The sequence below is a fragment of the Dendrobates tinctorius genome, unplaced genomic scaffold (assembly GCF_039654945.1).
Source record: "Dendrobates tinctorius isolate UK_male_01 unplaced genomic scaffold, ASM3965494v1 ptg000039l, whole genome shotgun sequence".
Taxonomy (NCBI): Eukaryota; Metazoa; Chordata; class Amphibia; order Anura; family Dendrobatidae; genus Dendrobates; species Dendrobates tinctorius.
The window spans coordinates 49,697,654-49,719,715 of NW_027361707.1; the positions used below are offsets into that span (position 1 = coordinate 49,697,654).

A 22,062-nucleotide genomic window follows, 5' to 3' on the forward strand; every position below is an offset into this window, starting at 1 on the left:
CAGCGGACATAGTGGCTGGGGAGGAATTCCGGGTGCACCAAGATGGCTGCCGGTGGAGGCGTGGCATGCCCCACTTCCGTCCATGGTCTGGGCGGAACCCCAAGGACGGCCCGCCCCACACACATGGCAGGTTTCCACCCAGGTTGGATTCTGCACGCCACAAACAGGACACACCCACGCTTCTGGAGAGCTCGTCTTGTCGCCATTATAGGGCGATGGTTGGGACTGCATTTTCATCATCAGTGGCACGGCGGCCATTTTACAATCTATAAGATCACAGTTCAAAGGCATTTTATAACCAAACACAGGTTCCGCATTGTCTGATCCTCCTTCCCCATCAATCTCTTTCCATCCTTCATTCTTCAAGCCTCGCGCAACTCGCAGATGAGCTTGTGCTTGTTCTAACAATCCTTTATCTTTCAACATGCCTCGTTTGTTCTCTATGAGATTATGCCACATAGCCGGCTGTAATCTCCCTGACGAGGGCAATCCTACATGCTTATACAATCTCTCAACATTCTTGACTGCCTTCTTGCCTTCCCGTGACGCTACTATTGCCTTGACCTCCACAGCATCCTCATCTAACTTGTGGGGCACAGACTTCTTCTGCTTTAAGATACGCAGCATGACTCTTACAGAATACTATGGTTCTCTGCAGAAAAACCACTGGTAGCGATATCAACACTGATGTTCCACAGTACGGAGCCTCACGTTCGACGTACTAGGAAAAGAGCCTCGCGCTCAATATTTCCTTTCCCTAACCTTGAACAGCAGTGATTAACAGATTATCCTGCCACGATATTCCAACAGTCGGGAGGCGGTCTCCTAGTGAGAGCCCTCCACAGAAATACAGGTGGTCCCTTCTCGGGACGTCTTAATTACCTAGCTGGTACAATATCACAGAGGCTGCGTCTCCTATCCCTTCCTCTAAGTTGCCCCACAATCTGCAACTAGCTCAATTTATCACTCCACTTCACTACTAGACAATAGTCACGGGTAGGGTGGTTGAATGGAGTACAATGACCGGTGGAGGAGGTGTGGTGTACACGAGGACGCGCAGAATGCGACGTCTCTCAGTTGCTGGTTCAGAGCGTGGCACAGGATCGCACTCAGTCTTACCACTCGACCGGTCACCCCTCAGACCCAAGGAGACCACAGACAAACCAATAACGGCTGAGACACTAGCAAGTGTGACACATACAGTGTATATGATCTCACTTACCGTGTTTTGGAGGGTGATCAGTCCTCGAGGTCAGCCACTACAGGTATCATCCACAGACATCCAGGCATGGGTCCAGAGGAGCCTCGGATCACTGTCCACGCCCCCCGTTGGGCTCCAAATTGTCGGGGTCGTAAACGACAATAAATCCTCATTCACCAGTCATTCCAAATCATTGTGCGAGCGCAAAACATCTGGTACCAATTAAGAATGACTCAGACACGCAGCTGATTCAGTCTTAGCTAATGTCCCGCATCCACACCTGTCAGGAGCAGTACAACAACTGGCTTTATTTACAAATACACAATACTATATTGAGTGTTAGGGGAAGGCGTGCATTAGGCGGGGTTTATGCAGTATACATCTAGTGTCCAGTCTCTCTCTGATTCGTCAAAAAGTCTCCCGATGGTTACTTCTTCTTCACATTCCTGAGTTATCTTTTTTAGGAGAAATGAAACTTAACTTAACTCTTTAGACACTGAATTTAAGTGAAAGTGAACACTGGCAGCCATCTTTAATACAGTTACATTTGCATTAGCAAGCAATTAGGAAAAACTTATTGTTTCACAGTATAAAAGTATAAAAGTTATATAAGAAAATATATTTTCACCTTGACAATGGTACCCAAAGCCCAGAGGACAGTCTCCTTTCCTCCGGACCGTGGGTACCATCCGCAAATATCCTGCTTACTTTCCGCATGGTGTGCACAGCCACATGCGGGAAGTAAGCAGAACAATGCATTCCTATGGGTGCGGGATCGCCGCGATTCCGCAAATTAATGAGCATGCTGCGTTTTTTACCGCGAAGCGATTCCGCCGCGGTAAAAACCGCAGCATTAGCACAGCATTGCGGAATCCCAAAGGAATGTATGGGATGCTTATTTTTCGCATTTTCGCGGCAAAATCGCGCGGTTAAAACCGCCACGGAAACGCGAAAAAAACGCCACGTGGGAACTCAGCCTAAGGGATGAAACTTCGTCGTATCTATGGGAGAATAAAATCAGGTTTCACCAGTTTGCTGGAGTGGTGCAGATAGATAGATAGATAGATAGATAGATAGATAGATAGATAGATAGATAGATGCTAAATACATTTTAGGAGTATGCCAATCAATGAAAAAAATAGAACTCTGAATCAAAACAAGGTCAATCATAAGATTGGTCAGCGTGATATTTCCGATCTATTACAAAGCCTCTTTATATTTTTTTCAGGTGATTTCCCCCAATACCACTCAGTAATAAATGCATCACAGTAACTTTCCCCTTACAGACTTTAATACCTTTGGTGATCACCGGAGTAAGTTTATCTCATTTTTCAACCAGAGAGACAAAAGTTTCTCTAGATCTTTGCAGCCTCATAAAAAATCCACAACTTGTGCAGAACGTAGCCGTATAGAAAAGGACTGTAGCTGATATTCGCTCCTGCCTGATACATTATTGAAGGCTAATGCCATTTTTTTTCTTTGTTCCTTTTCCTAGTGCGGTTCTTCTGCTGCTACACGCATCATCCAATGTGCTGTAATTTATTTCTAGTCTGAACCCTCTCTGACAACAGATACCATTACATGTTTATGATACTGATTAGTCCAATTCATAATGAAAGCTGAACACTGCACTCACTCACGTCAACAGCTGTGTGGTGCTTTCCGCAAAAACTACATTTAATACACAGCAATTTGGTGGTCTATAAAATCTAAATTATGTTAATGTACAAAAGATAATATAATGGATTTGAGCTTTCTCCAGAGATCTATTTTAAGGCTTAGCTTTGTTATGTGGCTTATGTAGCACAATGAGCGTGTATAGGAGAAAGGGCAATCACAAGAGTTATGGATAGGTGTGAGCGTAGGGCTGGGGGACTAATCCAATTCATTTGATTAATTCGTCATTCGATTATGATTTTTGCCAAAAATCAAAAATGAGTTTTAGCTCCACCCCCTCTCTTCCCCCTAGTGCTCTTTGCCAATGGTGGAGCAGGCACTGTAGGAGGAAGAGCAGAGCTGCTCAGCGCCATTGTTTGGTGGAGCAACTCAAACCAGAGAGGGAGCTATAATGAGAGTGATGAGGAGAAGCGGTGCACCAGGAAGCTCCAGGGTATAGAAGAGAATGATCAGAGCTGTGGTTGGCGTCCGAGGTCATACAAATACTGCCTGCATTAACCCCTAACAGCCAGAGCACAGCTCAGAAAAGATACTCTATCACATGTGCCCCCTTCTGTATTTGGTCCTCTGTTGTTTCTCACTTCTGCTCCATGAACTACATACATTGCAACAAAGATTGTTTCTGACGCTTTGCATCTATACCCCCTTTTCCTTGCCTGTAAGCCCTCAAAAGAAAGTATGATATCAGTATAATTAGGAATCTAGATTTCAACTCTAATTTATGTCTGTCTCTGGCACAGATTCCATTAATCAGATGGGCTGGGGATTGCCACTCACTTGTACTAAGCCTCACCTACAAAAAAAAATAGAAAATCGAGATTCTAATAAAAATGTCACCTGTAAGTTTAAAAAAATCCTGATTTAATTTTTTTTTTGCAAAAATTACTCAGCCTTAGGCCTGTTTCACACTTCCGTTTTTTCAAATCCGTCAAAATCCGTTGTTTTCCGTAAAAAAACGGATCTGCCATTTTTTGCAGGATCCGTTTTTTTTGTCCCATAGACTTCCATTACGGTTACCGCGGATCCGTCAAAAAAACGGATCCGTTTTTAAAAAACCGGATCCGTTTGCATCAGTTTCCGTCAAAAAAACGGAAACGGATCCGTTTGGCGGACACAAAAACGGAAGTGTGAAACAGGCCTAAGGTGAATATTAGGGTAAAATTGTCAAGGATGCAGCAGTGATGCCAGGTATTGATGAGGCTACAACTTAGCCCTTAATTCTACTTGCAGAAAATGTATGGTTGTTACACCCAGTTCTGGCCCTGCACCCGGTTCTGTCCCTGCACCCGGTTCTGGCGCTGCCCCCAGGTCTTGTCCCTCACCCGCTCCTGCTCCCGAGGCTGCCCCTGTACCTCTGCAAGGTCCCTGTCATGATCCTCGCTCTCTGCCTGACCCACAGCTTCCTGCTGATGCTGCTCTCTCCCCCACTTTCTGGCATGCTGCCAGCAGGCCTCCAGGGATAATGCTTAGGACACGCGCCCTTAACTCTGGTCTCTTAAAGGGACAGCGCACATTTTTTTGAAGATTTCAATTAACCAATGGCAGCGCACCGATTACTACTTCTGGCCCCTCCGTCATAGGTAGGGTGCCGGAGCAACAATTATCTACTCTTGCATGCAAGGAGGAAATAAGAGTAACTGGGTGAATATAGTAAAAATACATCTTTATTAGTTTACATATATATCTCATTGTACAAACGCAGACAAAGTAAAACAACACCACAGGATAGAAGACAGAATTACCCGGGAAAAACACCCAGCCGTATAGTATCAAAATAGCAAGACAGTATATATGGTTTAAGAACAAATATATCAACAGTCAGGTAAATAACCAATGTCTGCTAATTCCCCATCCTCCGGTTAGAGAGCTCCTACACCAATTTGTGAAGCCATTATAAAAGCCAGTGTGCAAAAATAAGTATGGCCAGGTTTAAGAGCAATATCTTACCAGATGTAAGGGTGGAGGCTAAGTGGACCCGAGACCAGGTAGAGGGAACGCCCGACGCGCGTTTCGCATGACTAGAAGCACGCTTTCTCAAGGGAAGTATACCGAGAAGTGAGCACAGGACCTTCTTAAGCCCATGTGACTAATCACATGGCTCCCAATGAGCCAATCAGAGCAGTTTCGCACGGCGCATGCGCGCTGTACACCTGAAGCGCCGAACAATGCAGGAGAAAGCGTCATACGTTACCTCGGGTAGCAGGGGAGGAGAAATCCCCGGGAGCCCGGAGGAAGGCAAAAGACACTCCTCCGCATATCGGCCACGAGCAGGGACAGCGGGCATGCGCACAACCACTATCACCAATGAATATAGATTTGTATCAAAGTAATATGCAAAAATGGGCACAAGTCACATGGACAAGAATATATAAATAAAGACATCAGATGGAAAAAACTGTTACAAATGGGAATTGTAAATATATATCAGGAGACAATAAATAATCCAAACATCATAACATCAAAGCACATGTAGTCTCCTTAAATTGCAGCATCTCATATTCATCCATAGAAACCGATGTCCAAGATGATGTATATATAGTGCAGATATGAACATTAGAGCCAATGGAACAGCCAGGTAGGAATATGGAATATGGATCCAGGGGGAGAATAAGAGAAAGGTCCAACGTGAACTAAAGAAACATGAATAAAACAACATACATTTAAAAAAACAACATAAAAATGTCCAGGATGCAGCAGTGATGCCAGGTATTGATGAGGCTACAACTTAGCCCATAATTCTACTTGCAGAAAATGTATGGTTGTTACACCCAGTTCTGGCCCTGCACCCGGTTCTGGCGCTGCCCCCAGGTCTTGTCTCTCACCCGCTCCTGCTCCCGAGGCTGCCCCTGTACCTCTGCAAGGTCCCTGTCATGATCCTCGCTCTCTGCCTGACCCTCAGCATCCTGCTGCTGCGTCTCTCTCCCCCACTTCCTGGCATGCTGCCAGCAGGCCTCCAGGGATAATGCTTAGGACACGCGCCCTTAACTCTGGTCTCTTAAAGGGACAGCGCACAATTTTTTGTAAATTTCAGTTACCCAATGGCAGCGCACCGATTACTACTTCTGGCCCCTCCGTCATAGGTAGGGTGCCGGAGCAACAATTATCTATTGCTAAATCCGGTTCTGTTCCTGCTCTGTCTGCGCTGTTACAGCATTCTGTTTGGCATTCTGCTTATACTGTTTGCTTCTGCAGAATATCAATGACCTGTTGTTCAGCTATCCTAGATGACTACTGTACCTATATTCTCAAGTGCCATCCCGTTCTGCTACTCGCCATCTGAACCCATGGACAACGCTAAATTTGCTGGAGCCAGCTTCCTTCCGTCTACCTGGAACCTGACTATCCTTGCCAGAGTCGGCTTCATCTCATATACCCGGTGTCTGCCGGTCAGCTCCACCATATCTGTAATATCTGTTTACCCATTTGTCCCCCTGGGACAGCTGCCACCGGTCTAACTGGAGGTAGCACCTATGTCCCCCAGGTATTCCACTGTGATCCTGTTTGAGGGATCTTACTAAGGATACCTGGGGTTCACTAGTTCACTAATTACGCCCCCTTCGGAGACCCCCAGACCGATGTCCCGAGGTTCCACTCAGAAAATAAAAAACGAATGTGAACTTGTGCCTCCGCTTCAATTTGTTACAAAGGTATTGCTGAATTAAGACCTTTTTTAATTTATATTTCACAACTAACCGTTTTTCCTAAACGACATGTAATAGTGATAACTGAGAAGTGCAGCTACACAGGTCTTTGTCACAACTTTCAACACTTAAAAGAACAAAACATTTTTCTGAAATTTTGAAAAATGTTAGGACAAGATAAAATCGCCTTCCTTTAGCATTCAGATTTACCATGCATTTTTTTTAAACTTTTTATCTATCGGTCTTCAGCAGAGTGATCTGTATTCCACCCAGATGTTTTTTATGTTCCATGTATATGAGTGAACGTGCTCGGATAAGGTGTTATCCGAGCATGCTCGTGTGCTAACCAAATCACTTTGGCGTGCTTGAATACTATGTCCGAGTCCCCGCGGCTGCATGTCTCATGGCTGCTCGAGCTTGTTCTAGCTCAATTTCATGACCATTTATACTGACTTAAAGTCACGGATAAATGCACCATATATATTTACCTAATATTACCACCAAATAATGACTGATAATACCACCATACCATAACTTATTAAAAAAATGAAAGTGTGCATCAATACAGTAAGTGAATATTACCTTCATACTGTAACTAAACAATTTCAAAAGACAGTGACTGTGCATTGATAAAAGTGCAGACAGACAAAATACCAATAAAAATCAGTCAATCACAAGTGACTTCTTCCTTGATTGCAGTCTCTTGCTTCCCTCATCTTCTCCATCCTTCCCAGACCACCAAGATGACCATCAGTGCCAAGGTCAAAATAAAACTCATGAACCCCAGCCCCGATTTATCAAGTTTGATGGTTTTCACGTCAGTGTTGATGAGTAGCGTGCGCTTCTGTGTGCATCTCACCACAAATCTTACTCCATTTCTGACATAATGTACACTACAGTTCATCATGAATTACCTGTGCCCCCTCACTGTGTCCCCATTGCACCTTAGCTTTGCTAATTTTTGCAGAGCTGTCCGAAACTGCCTTGAAAATGCCAAAAGTGGCAACATTTTTGTACAACTAAACATTTGGAAAATTTTTGCACACTTTTCAAAACAAGTTATTTTGGAATTTATATGTAGCCACTTTTATGAATGGGGCCTCAGTCTCCTGCTTTGCGTATAAGCCTACCTGATCTTTTGTTGTCCTCAATATGTCTTTCTTCTCTCATCTACCTGTCTGGGTCGTGCCCCTTCTATACTTTTTATTCAATTTACATCTTATACATTCTCACTGTGTAGGACTAGCCATGTCCCACACCAAAGAGTCCAGGAAAATGTAGTGTTGTGATGGTGTCACTGAAGAGGAGAATCCTGGCAGTGCAAGATGCGTAGAAATCATTAAAGGCTCACATCCGAGGATAAAAGCTCTGAAAACATAAGCAAGACACAGAATATGTCCAATATTAAATCAAACCCACTGTAATGCAATGCTCCTGCAATATTGGATGTGGTAAATCAGTCTCACTACGGCTGTTGGGACATCCATCACAATGTTATGCTCCAGTCTTACAAAGAAACATGGATGCCTTAAAATTGTGCTTAATGTTCTGGTGGAGTCTGTTGGATTTTTTTTTTAATATCATTCCACAATGGGCACAAAGATGCAGCTGCTGCGAAAATATCTATTGATAAAGCATCTAAAGACGTCACATTTTTTCCAAATAAAAAAAGACATAAACCTGTAACCAAAGTAAGTGAAGCATATTAAAGAAAGTGAAAAACCCTTCAAGTTTTTCGTTTCTAATCTTCATATCCTCCCACATTCCATTTTCTGCTGTTCTGCATTGAGTCATATATTATAATCCATTTCTACTCTAAAATCTCTTTGACAACAGAAGCCAACTCATGTTTATGTCACTGATTAGCCCGATTCATAATAAAGGCAGAACATTCGGCGCGCTCGCTGGAACAGCTGTGTAGTGCTTTCCACAAAACCTACATTTTGTACATAGCAATTCACCAGGCAATAAAACTAGATTCAAATCCTGCTAATGCTGGTAACATAATAAAAGCAATAAACCTACTTTGCTTTTTTCTCATTTATTCATTTGGTCCTTTTTTTTCTTCTATATCATTGTTTCCGGAGGATTAAAATAGCGGTGTAATTATTTACATAGTAGACGCTACCATCGGTGATCTATAGGGCGCTCATAAGTAATATGACATATGTGGCTTCAATTTTATCACTCACTTAAGAATACAGCATGCAGTGGCTTAAATGACAATTCTTTTGATAAGTCCCACAATAACATAGTAGCATGGTCCTCCTCCAGTATATAGAATATGCCTGGAATCACTCTTTGATAACACCAGTAATAAAAGCAGGGCTGTTGGAAATAAACTTCCCATGTTTGTCCATCAGGTGTCCATATGCTGTTCCATAACAATCTGTGGTCTGTGTCCAATTTGTAGGCTGCTGTTATAACATTTAGGCTACATTCAGAGATCATTGTGTTACCATACATTAACAATTGTCATCCTAGTTGTTTTCATTTTTTTTCTCATCAATTTTTATTAATTTAAGCAGGTAGACTGAACTGTAATGTCCCACGACTTGGGAATCATATAGCATAGTATTGTTGCTATTCTACTGCTTTGCAATCAAGTTTGCCCCTTTTAGAAGTTTGTCCTGTCTTTCTCCCTGTTGTCCAGCTTTGAGTAACCCCTCCCTTTTTCCTCCTGCATTCAGTGTTTGTCAGCCATCTTTGTCTGAAGAGTACCTCTATACATCTTTGGTTCTGAATCGTCTTTTCACATAATGCAACTACTACAGCTGTTACTATTGAGCATAATACAAGAATTCAACTTAAAAATAAACTTCTTCTACAATCTTCATACATGCCTCTTCAGTCGAGCTAAAGCTATCTGATGAAATCTCTTTGTGTGAGTAATGATCTGGAGATGATTTTGACCATTTGAAACCATAGTTCCAGGCAGGATGATTTTGACCATTTGAACCCATAGTTCCAGGCAGGATGATTTTGACCATTTGAACCCATAGTTCCAGGCAGGATGATTTTGACCAATTGAACCCATAGTTCCAGGTAGATACTATTACAAACTGTATATTGCCATCCTAAATATCTAAGCTTTTGGAATACTGTCAATTCTAGTAGAGGATGTTCTCAGGAGGGCAGAGACTGGTATAAAAGCAGGGAGCATCTCAAGTCCGTGTCGATGCCCATTATTTTGTGATTAAATTTTTGACCTAGACAACACGTATTCAAACACATGTATAATAATACAGTACGTGCACAAGTCCGACAACAGATAGCACCAGTGAGAACAAACAATCCACCATAACACAACCGGTCCAGTTATTTGCTCCATCAACACTATACTTTAATGTTCAATCAATATATTTTTATACAGGCAAATGCTACCGGGTAACGATTGTTCCTGTTACTGTGAATTGCTGTTTATGTAAAAAACTGTAAAACGCTAGGTTTTTTTACTCTATAGATTTTCACACAAAAGAGTTTATACCATTTCCACACATCTCCTCTGTGGTAATGTGCATTGGTAGATTTCTAATAATCTGATTTCGATAACCTTTAACTGCCTTAGGGGCCAGTAACGTAATGTGGCAGCGCGGAGGCCATGCAGGCAAATACGTAGAGTCGTTTACCTGTCTCTTCATTGCTGCAGATGACTCATAGCACTCGGGAGAAAATGAGTCGAGTCCACTCTGAAACAATACAGAAAAAAGTCTCAATAAATCATAGTAATGTCTATGTCTATATAAAGCATACAGTTCTACATAAAAATAATAGATCTACATGCATATGTAATACTGTAGATAGATAGATATTTAATAAGACATGCCTCAACCAGACTAAACACCTACACATTTAAAGGGCAGGTAGGAGCCATCACTAATGAAAATCAGCCTTAGAGTGATTGGAGGAGTTAGGGTCCCATCAAAGTAAGCTACACCTTATTGTGGCTGGTGGGATCTCCTGTATTGGCTAATTTGTGCGCTAAGTACCTTCCTCTTATAAGTATTTTCTATATAGCAGTAATGCACCTTTAAAGGGAACCACTAAACCTACAGATATGGGCTTAATCTGAATTTGCCTGCTGGTTAATAAACTACAAAGAATACTACAAATTAATGCACAGCAATGTTCCATTTTTATTGCTTTTTTTAACCACTTCAGGCTTAGAAAACCTGTAAATGATTAAATAAAAGTAGCGTGCTCATTCTTTTGGCAGCTCACCATTAACAGTTTAAGACTATGGCCCCACTATCATCAGTATTTGGTCAGTATTATACATCAGTGTTTGGAAGTTAAAACTAGGAGAGGAACAATAAGAGAAAAAGTATAACAGAAAAACGTCACCACCAGTGATGAGTGAGTTTGTTCAGAAAACGATCGCCAAACATAAACATGGCGCATTCGGATTCGTGATCGGAAACACAAGCAACATTTTGTAAAATCGGAAAAAATCGGTAACATTCGGTAAAAAGTGCAGGAAAATATTTGCATTGCCACAAACGTATTTTCAACACTTTAGCAATGATAATGGTGGTGTATCTTGAGCGTTTGGGAGGGGGTTTGCAGATCTCAAGGGGGCCCGACGTTCATGTAAGCAGTCACTGTTTTTCCTAACTTTATGTATGCGCATTGCAGCTAGCCAATCAGGGTGCATGAAACACACTTTATTGCATCTTCATTAAAATGGATACATGGTGGCAATTGTTCATGTGGTCAAGTACCATGACCCAGCAAACGGCAATGCATTTCGATCAGAAGATCTTTGACAAGCCAAAGTTGGCTTGACAAAGATCTTCTGATCGAAACGCGTTGCCTTTGCTGGGTCATGATACTTGACCACATGAAAAATTGCCACCATGTATCCATTTTAATGTAGATGCAATAAAGTATTTGATTTTACGGAGCTGGAGCCCTCTTCTTTCCTTGGATTTTTCCGGTGTCCACACGGTTGTTCCGAGCACCACGTGGCGTTTCTGTTGAGCTAGCTAATATCTTTTTTTTATTATTGGTGTTGTGCAGGAAACACACTGCCCTAACACAATGGCTTGTGTCATTGGCTGCTGAAATCACATGTCCCTCTCCATATAAATATCAGACATCTTGTTTCCCATTTTGACACTGTAACAGCGCAGAGAGGCTACTCCTGATGCTGCCACTGCTAGCAGCAAGATTTTAGCTAGTTAGTTAGGCGGTTGTATATTAGTCAAATACTGTCGGTAGCTGCTGTCCTGTGTGGCTGTAAAATTTACCTTCCAGCACTTTTTTGGGGGCCATTACTGAGGTTCACAGACAAAGCCAGCAGGGCATATGTCCTACAAGTGTGTTGTGCACTGCTTCTATAGGGCTCCATGCACGAGTATAGTATTCTAAATAATATTTTTTCACCAGCTAAATGTGAAAAAGCCTGCTGTATCCCACATGTTAGCTAGTTAGCTAGGCGATTGTGTACTGTTAGCTGGCATCTATTCACACTAGCTGGGATGTGCAGGTCAGTTTTTTCTGTTAGTAGCAAACTCATGTGACATATGCACTCCCACGCCCAATTCTATAAGATTCAGTTGGTTTTAACTAGCTGATTCCTTCCTGCCCCATATATTGTAGGCTTTTTAGTCCAAGAGAGGTATCTTATTAGGACAGAGTCCCACCTATAAGGTACGCATTGACATTGCAGTTTGGCTTGCATACATTGGCCAGTTTATGTGCTAAGTACCTTCTTTTTATGGTAAATTTTTCTATAACAATATTGCATTTCCAATTTTTCAAAATGTCACATGTATGTATGTGGTTAGCATTTAACTAGTGTTCTATGGCAGTAATGCAGTTACAATTTTCTAGAAGTAATATTCTAAACAATCCAGAGTGCAGCTTTATATTTTCTTATATATTGAAAATGTCAGAAAAGTGTTAAAGAGGTTGGTCATTACTTTAACATTAATGACCTATTTTCAGGGTAGGTCATCAGTGTCTGTAGTCACTTCTGGAGCTGTTCCATATAATAGGAGTGGCCGAGGCATGGTACAGCACATCCACCTCCTATTCAAAGCTATAGGAAGCAGATGTGTTATACCCTACCGTGACTACTATCAGAAGACCACCAGCTCCACAAGTGGATACTCTCGACTTGCGTCCGGAAGCTGCCGACACTTATAACAGCTGTTCAGCAAAGGCTGGCGGGTGTCAGAGGAGAGGTCGTCAATGTAAAAGTAGTGGAGAACCTCTTTAAGAGGGGACAGGAGCAGACAATAAAAACATCACAAAGTAACACATAGCTCAACAGTTACAAGAGGAATGAGGACCCGCAAGCTTACAATAGGGCAATAATGCAGTGTAAGATTCATATATTTAGTTATATAGTATATCATGTTGCAGAGAGTGAGCTGATCTATTCATTGATTTGTAGATTATATTAGATAGAAATATAGAAATAGATAGATAAATAGATAGAATTTAACAAAAAAAAGTAACGACGTGGCCCTGGATTGACTTTTAACTCTGCTTTAATAGGTAATTGTTAATATGGTAGAAAAGTCTATTATTTTGTGGACACAAGGAAACTTATACTGATGTAAATGAATCTCTGGACCTTTCTTAGACTATATTTGTTTGTTGCATGATGTGTAAATCCCCACTGTGTGGTTGACATTTCTCAACAATTGGAAAGTTCTACAACTTTCTTCTTCTTTGCTTGGGTGCGTTCTGATTTGTAACCTTATTAAACCAAGGATTCTGAGCATGGCGGCTAAGATTGGAAGATTGGTTTATTAACTCATTGCTTAATCAAGGGAAGCAAGAAAGATGAAATTACGTATATCTCCAGTTGGTTAGTTGTGCATTTTTATTTATTCCTGCTGCTCCTATGATTATACTGTAGTTATTTCATTTTTAAGCCTAGAGATACATTTTCTATAATTAAATTACAATTTATAATTACAATGAGTCAAGTATCACAAATTCATGCAACGAGGAACGTCTTTCAGTTTCACAGTACTCATTGTAGCTGCAACTGGTTAAGTGTTTGAAGCCAAGATGTTCCTTTAAAAGGTTTGCTTTACAAGTACAAATCTTTTAAAAATACAATGTCTTAAAAAAATAATAAAATAGGCTAAATTCACTATAGAGAATAGCAAATTGAATTTGAATTGAAATTTGCAATAATCAAAAAATTTTAGCAATTTGAAAAATAAATTAATTAATGTGCCCAAATTTAACAAAAAAAATAACCCAATCCCCCAGATACTGCTCATCAAGTGAAACATGACAGGAAAGCTATGAACATTGTTGTCTTTTAACAAAATGTGCGCCTGTTTCAAAATACAATAATGAATGTAATTCATACATAATACTGTTATGACTGCATCCCCCCTCCTCTGCAACTTTCTACCCCAACATATCAGACACTCACCTATCGTGGAAACCTTCAAAAGGAATCATGAAGACCTACCTCTTCCGACAAGCCTACAACCAGCATTAACTACCCATCCCCCAATCCGCTGCACAACCAGCTCTGCCCTCACCTATTGTATCCTCACCCAGCCCTTGTAGATTGTGAGACCTCCTGAGGCAATCTGATAGAGCATGTATTGGTTGTGCTGAAAAAACAAGTTCAATCCATGGAGATCGCATCTCAATTTTCACAGGACCTAATCAAAACTTTTACCAATGTATTGGTACCAGATTCCTGGAGGCCCCTGTTATAGGTGATGTGGAATCTATGTTTTGCCATTATTAGGGTTACCAACACAAACCATTTTTCCAGCCTTTAGGTGAATTTTGGCAGCCACTCAATGTGACTACATTATGCACACTGTCATGATTTCTCTAAAATGCCCAATCAAGCAGGTGGTTACATGCTGACTAGATTTTCATTACTGTTCAATGTTCTTTAATGTTGCTTTGAGAGAAGTGGATAAAAATGTAGTTGGCACATGACCACCAGTGCCAATAAACAAATCATATACTGGTGATCACACAAGACCTCCTTTTTATATGGCATGTAAGGAGGCTAATGGTTGTGTAGTCGACGGGAGGTATATGCCACAGAGAAGGCTGCTCTCTGTGATGTAACCGGGAGTATCTTCTTTAGTGCATGTAAGCACCAAGAGGTTCATTTGGAGCACCTGTGACCGGGTTGCGGGTAGTTATGAGAGATGAGCTGGTCTGGCTACCCACATACCTCACACTGGGTGTGATTATAGCCTATATAATGGAGGCTGTTGTTTGGTACATTTTCTATGTGTTGGGAGGGAGAAGACCTCCTGTGTGCTTGGCTGCAGGCTGAACCGGAAAACTGTACATTAACCCTGCCTGTGTTCCTACAGGCCTGGGGAGCAGAGCCCTGCTATGGACATTTTGTGTTGTATTTGCGTGATCTTAAGGCTGTACATTTTCTGTTTTGCTTCTGAGGTTTGTGAAGCAATAAACTCCACATGAACTTGTAAAGGAACAAGCCTCCTGTTTTGCTCCTGTCACACCCGAGTGAGTTAAACCCCTACAGGCAGGTAATGGAAAGGGGAAAATAGGGGATGTCAGCTCACCATGTATAGAAGCACCTCGTCTGGCCGTGGATCCTCACATAGAGCCGCCCTCATTCGGGGAATAGTTCATGAATGAAAAAAGTTTTCTCCAGTGATGGACTTTAAAAATTTAGAGTTTATTGTAATGTCATTATAAAAGCATGGACAATGACATACCACAGACCCTCTGGAGGCAAAACCAAGTTTTATTGCTGGAGAAAACTTCCTTATTTCATTCCTTTTTTATATGGGTCCAGCTAATAGCTATAGTTTTCACGCTCCTGGGAAGTCTTTCTGCAAGATTTTGGCACCTGTTTGTGTGATTTTTTTATCCATTCATCTAGAAGAGAGTTTGTGAGGTCTGAAACTGATCTTGGACATGAGGGTCTAGCTCTCTGATCCATCCACCGGATTGTCTAATAGAGGAGCAGGATTCATCATTGCTCCAGAGTCTAGGTGGTGGCGACTTTACATCACTCCATCCAGCACTTAGCATTGTGCTTGGTGATGTAAGGCTTTTATATGTAGCTGCTCGGCCATACCATCAACTTATTGATGCACTTTTTTTTGCTTATTTTAATTCAAGATTAGGCATGGATTCTCCAGTTATGGAGTTGGCAAAGCATTGGAAACTTACATGCGTTCAAGATTCGGTGACTCTGCTCTGTAACTTTACGAGGTCTCAATTTCTTAGCTGAATTTCTATGCACGCCAAAATACTCGGAGGACACCTGAGCATGCTCGGGAAAACCCAAGCAACGAATATAGTTAAATACTAGTTGCGTCAAATTTCAGGAACAAATCTGGTATCAGTGAGCGCTTTAGAATGAGCTATTCTTTCACACGTTAGAAAAAGAATGGTAAATGGCTGGATTTTATACACTGGGGGCAATAGGACTGAATGAAAAACTTGAAACAAATTATGATGTCATTTATCCCAATACTTTTGTCCACAGAGTTTAGATATACGGTAATTTCTTTCTTTTAATCTTACAGTACATTTACAGAAATCATTTTGCGTTAATCTCTACAATTTGTGATGCCAAAGTATTAGGCGAATAAGAGAATAAATCTGCTGCTCCTACCATGTCATTTTTATTTTATTTTGTGGTCCTCTCAGAGGTAATGGAGGTGAATGGAGACAGGTGAAATTGCCCTTTTTAAGATTCATTAATAAGCATTTTTAGTTCTGGCGCTGTCTGAATATCCAGACAATCAATGTGAATAGAACCTTAACAAATGAAAACCTAGTAGCTAGAGTGAAGGTGATTGTTTTTAATGATGTAACATACATTTGGGTCTCAGTAAATCTTTCAGTCTCTCAGGCTTCTGCATTTTACCCAAGTGCATATCCATCTATATTGATTGTAAAGGAGAGATGGCCTCGGCGTGAGCTTACAAAATTATTGAGCTTGGAGGAAGGAAGGGAAAGAGTTGTTTGAAAGCAGTCTATTCTCAGCCATGCCCAAAATATAACAAGCATGTCAAAGGGTAAAAAAAGAGATTAGTCACAGTGGAAATTCTCCTGTCCGCACGCGTCGGACCTTTTGCCCCTTGCTGATTACTAATGATACATCCATTATTTTACTGATTGCGATTTCAAAACTCTATTACACTGCAAGGTCCTGCAAATCTACTGTAGAAATAACAATGTGATTCCCTCATACTGTAAAATCAATGTTTTACATCAAAGGAAAAAAAGTGGATATGTTCATCCTTATCGGGCAAGGCCAGAACAAGGTGGAAACGAAATAGCTTGTGAGGAGCGTACAACAAACCTTTCTGAGAACTACAGTAAATACTTAATTGATCACATCCCATTTTTAGAATTATGAAATTGTTATTATTTATACATTTTTGTAAAACTGGAAATAAAGGTCTGATTAAATGGCAGAGGAGCTTTTACTACTGCATAGAGGGTTGGATAAAGGTAAATGGAAGTTTGCGTGCCTTGTCTTGGATCTGGACCCTGCCTGACCATAGAGAAGAGATAGCAGCACAATCATGTAGGTCTCCTCCCTAAAGTACTGTATATGGGAGTTATGGAGCCAGACAAACCACCATTATAGACTTTGAAGAGAGAGCCATACGCACACGCAACCAACTCGCCACCTAATTTTTGCTATCCGAAAGAATGGCATGTAGATGTTATCAGGGTGCCTTAGGTAATAAAGGCCAAGGGCACATACCCTAAGTCTCCTCCATATAATGCCATTGTGAATTTATAATAGAAAAGGTCACAACTCTGTTCTCTTTGCGTGAAGTGCGATCTCCTCTGCCTGCATCATTTTATCAACTTGTCCCATGCTAAACAAAAATTAAACGAATTGAAATCTAATATGCTTGGTCCTTGCCTTGGTCCTTGATGAAATCTATTGTGCATGGTTTTTGCCAGGACCATGTTTAAAATTAATGCACTCAATCATTGATTGAGACATGTTGAAATCTAATGTGATTAGTCCTTGCTTGATCTATGTTGAAATCTAATGTGATCAGATATTACTCAGTCCATGCTGAAATTTAATATGCTTGATCTTTCCATGATATACGTTGAAATCTATGTGCTCAGTGGTCCATGATGAATCTATGTGCTTGCCTTGGTCCATGATGAAATTTAATGCGCATGGTCCTTGCTTGATGTACATTGAAATCTCAATCCATGTTGAAATCTAAAACAATCAGTCTTTAATATAGACATGTTGAAATGTAAATATGGTCCTTACTTGGATCATGTTGAAAATGAGATCACTTAGTCCTTGGTTTACACATGTTGAAATCTAAGGCGCATGGTCCTTGCTCAGTCCTGGTCGAAATCTAATGCACTCTGTCCACCTCTCACAAAATTGATGGCGTATTTTATTGATGTTAGTTGACTATCCACACAATTATTTAATGTGCATGGCTAGCTTAAAAGCCCTTTTTAAAGGCTCAAAGTGGTGTTGGAACTTTGGACATATTAGACATACTCACCTACTCCTCTCCACAGATTCCTTGCCAATCGAGTTCCAATGCTCCCAAGGTCTATGCTCATCTCTGCTTGCTCATTCTACTTGACATGCAGAAAATGGTGCTTTTGCAGTCACTGGTGGAGCTGGGTTGTCACCAGTGATTGGCTAAGCAGGCATTCTGTGTGTATCAAGGCAGGAGGTGCAAGCAGAGACCAACATACACCTGGAGGACATTGGAAAAGGAGCTACCGAATGTCTCCAGTAATTCCAAAGCATGTCACTTCTCTCTTATAAGTAAAAACAAGAGAAAAAAAAACATTATTTTTTAAGGTTTTTTTATTTACTTTATGGATTTGTACAAATTAATTGTTTTAACAACAGAAGATAATGCCTAATGATTGTAAAATAGAATATTGGTACGGTTCAGAATCAGAGTATTCACTTGTTCTGCAACATTAAGAATTTTTTATTACAATTTTCAATTATACCACCCATGGGGATAGTTATACAGCAGTACAGTGCTAGATTCAACAACTTCTTATATGTCAGCTTATAAGTTTGGCACTGAGTGAAAAGAAAAATGTTGAGTTCAACTCTCAGTCAAATTTTAATTTAAATCTCGATAAATCTGCAAATCCCATGTAGCTAAATAATACAATTCTGGCCACTTAGAATCACCTCACCACTAGAGTATACTTAATGTGTACTGTTTTATTATTGTGTGCAATGTCTTTGGTAAACTCCATCTAAGAGTGATTGTAGTGATCTAGGATGTGAATGCTGAATTGTAGAATTACATAACTAATATTATAAAGACCTAGACTTAAAAGTGAAGGAACTAGGAGAGCAGGTCATATTCTCATCCATCCTCCCAGTGGATGGACATGGGCTAATGTGATTGAACAGGATTCTACAGGTGAACAATTGGCTATGTCAATGGTGCTGTGAGCAACGTTTTGGGTTTCTTCACCATGGAATTATCCTAATGATGGACTCCTTGCTAGACACCTTGCTACACTCATCAGGGGAGAGCTTTAAACTAGACCAGTATGGGATGGGAAATATACGGTCATAAAAAAAATGCAGCTACCTTATTTTTCGTACGTGACTACAAGACGCACCCCCAAATTTGGTGACGAAAAAGAGAAAAAAATTTTTTTATGTTACATAGAGGTGTGTCTTATAATGCCAGTGTCCATCTTTCAAATCATATATACAGTTGTGGCCAAAAGTATTGACACCCCTGCAATTTTGTCAGATAATACTCAGTTACTTCCTGAAAATGATTGCAAACACAAATTCTTTGGTATTATTATCTTCATTTAATTTGTCTTAAATGAAAAAACACAAAAAGCCAAATTGGATATAATTCCACACCAAACATAAAAAAGAGAGTGGACAAAAGTATTGGCACTGTTCGAAAAATCATGTGATGCTTCTCTAATTTGTGTAATTAACAGCACCTGTAACTTACCTGTGGCACCTAACAGGTGTTGGCAATAACTAAATCACACTTGCAGCCAGTTGACATGGATTAAAGTTGACTCAACCTCTGTCCTGTGTCCTTGTGTGTACCACATTGAGCATGGAGAAAAGAAAGAAGACCAAAGAACTGTCTGAGGACTTGAGAAACCAAATTGTGAGGAAGCATGAGCAATCTCAAGGCTACAAGTCCATCTCCAAAGACCTGAATGTTCCTGTGTCTACCGTGCGCAGTGTCATCAAGAAGTTTAAAGCCCATGGCACTGTGGCTAACCTCCCTAGATGTGGACTGAAAAGAAAAATTGACAAGAGATTTCAACGCAAGATTGTGCGGATGTTGGATAAAGAACCTCGACTAACATCCAAACAAGTTCAAGCTGCCCTGGAGTCCGAGGGTACAACAGTGTCAACCCGTACTATCTGTCAGCGTCTGAATGAAAAGGGACTGTATGGTAGGAGACCCAGGAAGACCCCATTTCTTACCCCGAGACATAAAAAAGCCAGGCTGGAGTTTGCCAAAACGTACCTGAAAAAGCCTAAAACGTTTTGGAAGATTGTTCTCTGGTCAGATGAGGCAAAAGTAGAGCTTTTTGGGCAAAGGCATCAACATAGAGTTTACAGGAGAAAAAAAGAGGCATTCAAAGACAAAAACACGGTCCCTATAGTCAAACATGGCGGAGGTTCCCTGATGTTTTGGGGTTGCTTTGCTGCCTCTGGCACTGGACTGCTTGACCATATGCATGGCTTTATGAAGTCTGAAGACTACCAACAAATTTTACAGCATAATGTAGGGCCCAGTGTGAGAAAGCTGGGTCTCCCTCAGAGGTCATGGGTCTTCCAGCAGGACAATGACCCAAAACACACTTCAAAAAGCACTAGAAAATGGTTTGAGAGAAAGCACTGGAGACTTCTAAGGTGGCCAGCAATGAGTCCAAACCTGAATCCCATAGAACACCTGTGGAGAGATCTAAAAATGGCAGTTTGGAGAAGGCACCCTTCTAATATCAGGGACCTGGAGCAGTTTGCCAAAGAAGAATGGTCTAAAATTTCAGCAGAGCATTGTAATAAACTCATTGATGGTTACCGGAAGCGGTTGGTCACAGTTATTTTGGCTAAAGGTTGTGCAAACAAGTATTAGGCTGAGGGTGCCAATACTTTTGTCTGGCCCATTTTTGGAGTTTTGTGTGAAATGATCAATGTTTTGCTTTTTGCTTCATTCTCTTTTGTGTTTTTTCATTTAAGACAAATTAAATGAAGATAATAATACCAAAGAATTTGTGTTTGCAATAATTTTCAGGAAGAAACTGAGTATTATCTGACAAAATTGCAGGGGTGTCAATACTTTTGGCCACAACTGTATATAACCCCAATCCTGGTACATGGCCCCCTTGTGCTGGCACATAGTCCCCCCCATCAAATCCTGGATATGTGCCCCCGGTTACTATACGCCCCCCTGCTCATGCTGACGCGCACATGGCCCCCCGTCCCTATATTCCCCCCTGCTGGCATGCACACAGCCCCCATCCCTATATTTTCCCCTGCTGACATGCACACGGCCCCCCTATCCCTATATTCCCCCTGCTGGCATGGACACGGGCTCCCTCATCCCTATATTCCCCCCTGCTGGCATGGACACAGCCCCCCATTCCTATATTCCCCCCTGCTGGCATGGACACTGCCCCCATCCATATATTGGCCCCTGCTCGCATGGACACGGCTCCCAGCTCCCCCATGGCTCTTCCTGTGTCTGTGCGGACATCCAGGAGCTGCTCATACAGGCATTTCATTGTAGCTTCAGGACCTTCCATCACATGACCGCAGTGCTGCACACTGAGAGTCACGTGATCGCAGGTTTTTTTGGCACAGACACAGGAAGAGCCAGGGGGGAGCTGGGGGGGAGAGTGCAGGCACATGCAATATGCGCTGCTCCCCTGTCTACCAACTCGGAGCGGCTTCAGCACCGAGGTGATGGACAGCGGGTACAGTGAATATTACATGAGCCTAATGAGCAAGAGCACTGACCACCCGCTGTCTCTGCAGCCTGCAGCCAGCCCACCCCAGCCCCCTGACACTACTACAGAGCCGCCCCCCCTCCTCTACAGCACACATTCGGATTATAAGATGCACTCCCCACTTTCCCCAAAAGTTTCGGGGAACAAAAGTGCATCTTATAATCCGAAAAATATGGTAATTAATTCTTTTGAGAATCCTGCTAGAAGTGGAAATAAAGAACAAAAACAACAAATACTGATTGAAAATAGAGGCACAAGAGAAACTGACTACAAACTAAAATGTGTCTACACAAATGCACAGAGGATAGAAACCAAGGAGAATTGGAGCTGCTAACACAGGAAGAGAGATATGATGTCATGGGCATCACTGAAACTTGGTGGGATGATACATATGATTGGAATGCAAACCTTGAAGAAAAAAATTTATTTATTAGAAACAGGATTAACAAGAGGGAAGGAGGTGTTGCATTGTATGTTAGGAAAAAATATCTCCACAGAGTTCCAAGCTTCAGAGAATGTTAGCTCTGCAGAAACTGTTTGGTAAGAATGCCAAGAGAAAAGAAGAGAAAGGATACTATTGTAGGTGAT

General features: G+C 41.4%; 1 long non-coding RNA gene across 1 annotated transcript in view; it reads right to left on the bottom strand.

Moving 5' to 3' along the window:
- LOC141088553 (uncharacterized) overlaps positions 1–22,062 on the bottom strand; it is a 723,984-nt gene that overhangs the window by 59,447 nt on the left and 642,475 nt on the right. Inside the window, exons 2-3 of the long non-coding RNA XR_012231978.1 lie at positions 10,149–10,208; positions 7,650–7,887 (exon numbers count right to left, since the gene is read on the bottom strand). This is a non-coding gene — a long non-coding RNA (uncharacterized lncRNA). The remainder of the gene's footprint in view (positions 1–7,649; positions 7,888–10,148; positions 10,209–22,062) is intronic.